The sequence below is a fragment of the Callithrix jacchus genome, chromosome 14, assembly GCF_049354715.1.
Source record: "Callithrix jacchus isolate 240 chromosome 14, calJac240_pri, whole genome shotgun sequence".
NCBI lineage: Eukaryota > Metazoa > Chordata > Mammalia > Primates > Cebidae > Callithrix > Callithrix jacchus.
In genome coordinates this window covers 49,596,930-49,604,952 of record NC_133515.1, presented here as the reverse complement: position 1 = coordinate 49,604,952, position 8,023 = coordinate 49,596,930, and the positions used below count along the sequence as shown (strand labels likewise).

Here is an 8,023-nt window from a genome sequence, read left to right as displayed (position 1 = left end):
CATGGTGGATACCACTGGGTCCCTCCCACGATGCATGGGGATTATGGGAACTGCAATGCAAGATGAGATTTGGGTGGAGACAGAAAGCCTAACCATATCACCCTGATCCATCGTGTGCCCTGCCCAATCCAGGTGCTAACCCCCATCATTCTCTATGGAAATGAGCCTTTTGCTTGCCTCTCACCCCTCACCAGGGGTCTCATTCATGTCTTTATCTCCAGCCTGTGGCTGAGCCTGGCACAGGGCAGGTGCTCTATCAGTATTGTTGGATGAAAGGATGAGTGAATACTTCCTTGACCTATCTCCCATTAATAGCAGATGCTCAATCAAAGAGGAAATGGGTAAAGGATGAGATGTTAACTGTTGTCCAGAGTGAAGCCCTGGTGCTGAGAAGCAACAGGAGGTGGGGAGAGTCTAGCATGTGTTGAATGCATACTATGTGCCAAGCATGGTAGTAGATGTTCCAAATCTTGGCTGTCCACAGCCATCAGGATGCACTCAGCTGCTTAGAAACAGGAAAACAAGGAGAGCTGGGGAGCACTAAAGGACCCCTGCAGTTTCCTGGGAAAAGCAGGATAAACAGTGTTGAGAGCATGAGCCCTAGAGTTGGACAGCTTAGGTCAGATCCCTACTCTATCTACTTACCAGGTATTTAACCACCTTAAGTCTCAGTTTCTTTATTAGTAAAGTGAGGATAATAAAAGTACCCACCTTGGAGGGTTTATGTAAGAACCTAAAGCATTTATATTCTACTGAGACATAGTAAACATTTAACATATGACAGGCTCTTAATATTATTTCCTCTTCTCTCCTCAAACTGTATTAGATTTTTTTTTCTAGCTGGGCATTTGTTTAAAAGTCCTTGAGACTATGGTAGATCCAGGGTGGGATTGTTTTTTCAGGGATCCTTGCAAGGAACTGGGAGAACTCTGGCAGGAGCATCCTCTGGGATCAGCAGGGCTACCTTGGTGGGTTGTTTATAGTCAGACAGGTCCTCCCAGTTCCCACCACCCTGAGAGCACTGGGGAGAGAAGGGCAAAGTGAATTGATTACCCAGAGGAACAGCCATACTGAACCCTGTCTGTGAAACAGTGGTGGGGTTTGGAGACCTCTTTGTCACTGACTGAAGTTTTTCTAAGCCCATGGGCTTAGGGGGCAGAAAAGCACCAGGTACTGCATTAGAAGTGGCCCTCGGCTGGGTGCAGTGGCTCATGCCTATAATCCTAGCACTTTGGGAGGCTGAGGGTGGAGGACCACTTGAGCCCAGGAGTTCAAGACCAGCCTAGGCAGCATAGCTAGACCCTGTCCCATTTATATTTATATATATATATATATATATATATATATATATATATATATATTTTTTTTTTTTTTTTTTTTTTTTTTTACAAAAGGTAGGCTGTGTTTATTAGAGCCACAGGCAGTTGATTGTCTCAGTGTGACTCAAGACCACAAAAGACCCATTTAAAAAAGAAGTGACCCTGAAAGAGTTAACACAAAAAGTATTTGCTGAAGACCTTAAAGGAAGTAAATTTTTCTTTGTTACTTGCACAGGAGAAAATAATAAGTTACACGTGCTGAGCCCATAAATGCAGGCATGGTACACTAACTGGTTTACATGGAATTTTGTGACCCATCTGTGTGTCTCCTGTCTGAGACCAGGTCATCGTCTGATGATGGGGCGGGGACACAGTGCTATACCCCCATTATGAATTTCTTAATTAACCTTAGTCCTGTTTACCTCTAACCTAGAGGCTTCTGAGCAAGTGCCCTCCTGTCTGCCATGTTCTCCTCTGGGCAGGTTTAGCTGGGAGCTGCAAGCAGACAGAGATGAGTCAGACATGAGTACAGTCTCGGTCTTTAGAGGTTTTTATCCCACAGCTGATTGTGGCTAGAGGAGGTGGGGCTGTTTTTAGCCCAGCTTGCTGCCTCACCCCCTGCTGCATGCAGCACCATCAGGAACATACCTGCTCCAAGAGAGAAAACAGACTTTGGCCACAGAAGAACACATGCTTCTCTTTTGCATGTCCTTGGATACCTGCTTGGAAGTGCACAGGTGCTGAGCAGATGCTGTTGATGGTTTACTCTGGTTTTAGCTGCATTTCTAGGGGTGTGACCTAAGCCAGACAGTGGGAGTAAATAGGCTGCTGCTTTCAGAGGTTCTTCCAAGAAGGGAAAATGGTGTGCCCTTTGATTTTATTTTCACCACAATCTGTGTCCAGGCCATCCATCACCTTTCCCCCTGACTCTGCAACCCCTTCAGGGATGTCTCTGCCCCCAGCCTTTGCCTGCCCCAGTCAGGCAGCACTTGATGGCCCAGAGTAGCCTTCCTCTGACTGTTCTCATCAAGTGGCTGTAACCACAGTGCTCACCCGAGGCACACCGGGGGAAATTCAAGCTTCTCCTGCCCTTTTCCTGAAATACTCATGACTACCAGAGACTGTTTTTTCCAGTATGTCTTGTGGAAGGGGGTGTTACTGAGTATTAAGCAAAAAAAATTATTTTTGTATAGTTAAACTTATGGAATAAGTTTAGGAAATACTGAGTTAAAGGGGTTAAAGTGTTGGTTTTTCAAGTGCAGGAATTCTCAGACTCTTTGAGATGCTGATGTATATAAGTGGGTGTGGGCTGCATGTTTCTACCTGCTGATTTGACACAGAACCCTAGATAGAGCATCCTGCAAGACCAGTGGACCATGGAATCAGCTTGAAAAACACTGTCCCGGCTGCATCCCCATCCCGCAGCCATGGCTGCCTACAAACTGGTGCTGATCTGGCACGGCAAGAGCGCGTGGAACTTGGAGAACCACTTCAGCGGCTGGTATGACGCCGATCTGAGTCCGGCGGGCCACGAGGAGGCAAAGCGTGGCAGGCAGGTGCTGCGAGATGCTGGCTATGAGTTTGACATCTGCTTCACCTCAGTGCAGAAGAGAGTGATCCGGACCCTCTGGACAGTGCTAGATGCCACTGATCAAATGTGGCTGCCAGTAGTGAGGACTTGGCCCTCAATGAGTGGCACTATGGGGGTCTAACTGGTCTCAATAAAGCAGAAACTGCTGCAAAGCATGGTGAGGCCCAGGTGAAGATATGGAGGTGCTCCTATGATGTCCCACCACCTCCGATGGAGCCTCACCATCCTTTCTACAGCAACATCAGTAAGGATCGCAGATATGCAGACCTCACAGATCAGTTACCCTCCTGTGAGAGTCTGAAAGACACGATTGCTAGAGCTCTGCCCTTCTAGAATGAAGAAATAGTTCCCCAGATCAAGGAGGGGAAATGGGTACTGATTGCAGCCCATGGCAACAGCCTCCGGGGCATTGTCAAGCATCTGGAGGGTCTCTCTGAAGAGGCTATCATAGAGCTGAACTTGCCGACTGGTATTCCCATTGTCTATGAATTGGACAATAATTTGAAACCCATCAAGCCCATGCAGTTCCTGGGGGATGAAGAGACCGTGCATGAAGCCATGGAAGCTGTGGCTGCCCAGGGGAAGGCCAAGAAGTGAAGGCCAGCGAGCAGGCTGCTGTCCCCAGGAGCACCCTCCCTGCCTGTTGCATCCCTCTACCCCTCCCTCCTGCACATGTCACACTAACCACATCTGTAGACATCTTGAGTTGTAGCTGCAGATGCGGACTGGTGGCTCCCATTTTCATTTTGGCCATTTTGTCTCCTGTACCCACTCCCTTCATACATTCTAGACAGAATTGCACTTCTAGGGCACAGGTTCTCAGTCCAAGCTGTAGAAAGGCTCCCCTTATCCAAGAGAGTTGAAAGGTAGTGACCAGCTTTTGCAAGTGCTTTGTTTACTAAGGACTTGAAGGGAGGAACATACTAAGCTGTGATCAATGAAGAGAAGCAAGAGAGCCTGTCTACCTGCAGGAGCCAGTCCTCTGCTTATCTGCAGTCAGGCCACTGCCTGGGGGCTCTAGTCATTCCAGTGGCAGATAAATGTAACCTGCATGGTGATGTGACCAATGTTTCCTCCCTGACCCCAGAGAAGCTGGTCTGGTTGAAATGAATCCTGAATTTAGTTTAGGTGTTACATTTACTTTTATATATATAAAAAAGAAAGTATAGTATATATAAATAATACAAAACAATAATCCTTTTGGGGTATCTTGTGGCAGTTGAAATAGTACCACACATGGTCATCAGAAAATAAACCATTCCTCATACCAATATGGGATCAGCTCCTTGACCTCTGAGGGGCAGGAGTGCTTCCTGCTGTGTTTCCGAATCCCTCCCCACCTTGTTTTGTGGCAGTGAAATGCCTCTTGGTCCTGTCCAGGTGTCTCACTGATTTCTGAATCATGTTCTAGTTGCTTGGCTCTGCCACATGAGTCCAGTGTTCCTTTGAACATAACTGTACTAAATCCTTTCTCCAGATCAGTATAATAAAGGAGTGATGTGCAAAAAAAAAAGAAAAAAGAAAGAAAAATACTGTCCCAAAGAAGTCTCCTGAGCAAAATGCATTACTGTTGATCTTTCAGCCTTTGTCACTGCTGTTCTTACCCTAAAGGGCTTTCCTTAGCCTCTCTACCCATCCTGGTTCCCCCAGTGCTTTGGAATCAGGACAGACACACTCCACTTCTAGTAAGCATTTCATAGTCAGCCCCCACCCAGTCCTCTCTTTATCATTCATTCTTTCATCAAATATTTTTCGAGCACTTCCTTTCTTCCAGGCACTGTGCTAGGACATATAGTAGCAACATCCCAGTAGGAAACAGAGACAGGTAAGTAGATGGGTTTAGTACAGTGTGAGAGGTACAACACAAATACTCAATTTGGACAGATCCAGATTGAGTCCTGAATGGTCGGAAGGACTTCCAGGGGAAAAAAAAGGGCATCTGCATTTCCACTTAGCAATTTTTCTATATTGGTTTGTCATTTATTCATTCAATCACCAAGCATTTATTGTGGGCTGTGCACTGTGCAGAGATAGTAAGATCAAAGACTTGATCTGAGGGCTATTAGGAGTCACTGAAGGGATTTTAAGCAGAGGAAGAATCTATTTGCATTGATAGATGTCACTTTGATTGTAGGAAAAGTGAACTGGCCGGCACAAGGCTTGAGGTAGGAAGCCAGCTGAGAGACCACTGCATGAACCCAGATAAAAATGAGGACCTGGGCTGGGGAAGTAGCAGGAAAAGTAGATTTTGACAGATATCTAGGACAGAGTCAACAGGACTTGGATAGCAATGGAATGTGGGGGAGTGAGAGGGAAGAGTTTAGGATGATGTCCTCTCCCCCATCCTCCTTACGTCCCACTCCCACTCCTGTTTCTGGTGAAACATTCAAACAGGAGTGGGGGTGGGATGTAAAAAGGATGGGGAACACAGGAGGAAGGGCAGGTTACTGGGGTTAGTGGGGGAGGGGAAGATGATATGTTCAGTTTTAGACATGCTGAGCTCATGATTCCAATTCCTTTGGACCTGCCAGTGGAGCTATCTGGCAGGCTGATTTTTCTCATGAGAGAAATCGTGTCTGGAAATACAGATCTGAGAAGTAGCAGCAATGTATGGGTGGTCACCAAAGCCAGGGACTCAGTCAGCACCATTAAGCCAGAGTGACAGGTGAGATGGGTGACAAGGGCCACCCTTGCATCAGGTGGGTGACCAAAGAAGAATCAGTGCTGCAGCATAGGAAGGACTGCCAGAGAGAAAGGAGGTGAACCAGGAGAGGATCTAGGAAAAGGACACTGGGCAATGAGAGCTTGGAGTGTGGAGGAGCGGCTGTGACTGGAAGATACACATGACCAGTCCAGGTGGAGGGTATGAAAACTTGAGGGAAAGAGAGGGGCAGCAGGAGGTCCCTCTTCTGTAAAACAGGCTTTTTCTTAGGCATAGCCTTCTGGCTGATCTGCCCTACTATCCTCATCCCACTCTCCACTTCATAGCCAGATAGGTCTTTTCAAAACACATCTCTGATTATATCACCCTCTCTCCCCCAGATCTATTAAAAGCCTTTTGATATTTCTATGGCTCTTAGCATGTGGACCAATCTCCTGCCTGGCCTGACCTCTGCTTCCTTCTCTAGGTGCACCTTATACCAGACCCTCTTGCCCTCCCCCCTGCAGCCACCTGGCCTCCATTTGGCCTCACAGGCTTATTGCATGGGTGTTGCATTGTTGCTCTCAGAACCATGTCCACTCTTCCTGTCCCCTGGTCCCCTGGTCTGCTCTGTGTCACTGGGGACTGTTCCAGGCTCCAGAGCCAACTGGCTTCCAGTAAAGTTCAGCCAATGGGGAGTAGAGGAGGGCAAAAGATATTGGAGGTGAAAGAAGGGAGAAGTCAGAGTATTTCTCCTGCTGCTGCTCTTCCTCAGGAGTCTCTTCTGTGGCTGCAGCTCCCACTACACAGCCATCTCTCTGTGATTGCTACTACCCATCTTGGCAGGCCCCTCTTGGTTCCAGCTTATCTCATCTTAGGTTCCAGAAACCATTTCCTTCCTTGTTCTCCAGCTTCTGGGGTTTTGCTATTGGTTGAACTGTGTCTCCCCTGCAAGTTCATGTGTTGAAGTTCTAACCCCCAGTACTTTAGAGTGTGACCTTCTTTAGGGATGTGGTCTTTAAAGAGATAACCAAATTAAAGCAAGATCACTAGGATGGACCCTAATCCAATAGGAACGGTGTCCTTAGAAAAAGGGGAAATTTGGACACGTATAGAGGGAAGACGACGTAAAGAGACATAGGTGAAAATGGTCATCCACAAGTCCAGGAACGAGGCCCGGAACAGATCCTTTCCTCACAGACCTCAAAAGGAACTACCCCTGCTGACACTTGATTTTGGACTTCCAGCTTTTAGAATTCTAAGACAATACATTTCTGCATCAAGCCACCCAGTCTGCAGGCCTAGCAGACAAATACAGTAGTCCCAGCTTCCTGGAGTTGCTACTCTCAAGGTTCCCCTGGGAGCTCTTTCAACTCCTCTGATTCCTCATCTGAAATCCCCTCTATCAAATCACCTAGTTTTTGCTTTCCTGACTGGGTCCTGACTAATGTGCCTGCCATGATCCTTTCTGCCACAGAGGACATAGTGTTTCCTCTGCCAGGTATATTTCTCCCTCCCATCTTTACGTAATGAACTTTACCTAGTAAACTCACCTAGGTCATGGGTATAGTTTTGATTTTATATCTGTGTGTGATTATTAATGTTTTCTCCCCAGCCCCTGAGGAAAGGTGGTCTTCTTTTTTCTTACCACATATCCCCAGAGCCTAACACGATAGCTGTAGTAAATATTTAACACGCAGTCACGTGTCACTTAACAACGGGGATACATACTGGGGAATGCACTGTTAGGCAGTTTTGTCATGAGAACATCGAGTGTACTCACGCAAACCTAAATGGTGTAGCCTACGACACACCTAGACTATCTGGCATAGCGTGTTGTTCCTAGGCTACAAACACATACAGTATATGACCGCACTAAATACTGTAGGCAATTGTAACATGATAGTATTTGCACATCTAAGCACATCTAAACATAGAAAATATACATAAAAATATGATACTATAATCTTATGAAATCACCATTGTATTTGTGGCTCCTCATTCACTAAAACATTGTTATGCGGCTCTTGACTGTATATGTATTGAGTGAACAGTGGGAGAGTAGTATAATTTTGTAGATAATGCTAGTATTCATGAACCAGCTGAGTACTAAAAACCTTACAAATATTACATTTAATCTTTTAATCCTCATAACAATTTGTGGGATAAGTAATATTATCTCTATTTTATACATGAGTAAATTCACTTATAATCTCATAGCTAATAAGCATTTGAACCCGGGCACTCCAGCACCAGAGCCTGAACTCGTAATCACTTTGTTATTCTGGTCTATGCTGTTCCTTCATGGCATAGCAAGTCGCAAATTTTTTTTGGTGATAGCTTGCTGTTACGTCATGTCTTGTACCTCTTACTTGCAATGAATTATATTTAACTTGACATTATACTAGCAGATTTCCTGGACAGAATGTTTTCTATGCCAAATAGCAACCCCCAGTAATATGCACTTTGAAT

The 8,023-nt window shown here is 45.9% G+C and overlaps 1 pseudogene; it reads left to right on the top strand.

Annotated features, from left to right (window-relative positions):
* The first annotated feature begins 1,417 nt into the window (after nt 1-1,417).
* LOC100400820 (phosphoglycerate mutase 1-like) lies at nt 1,418-5,201 on the top strand (annotated as a pseudogene).
* The last annotated feature ends 2,822 nt before the right edge of the window (nt 5,202-8,023 follow it).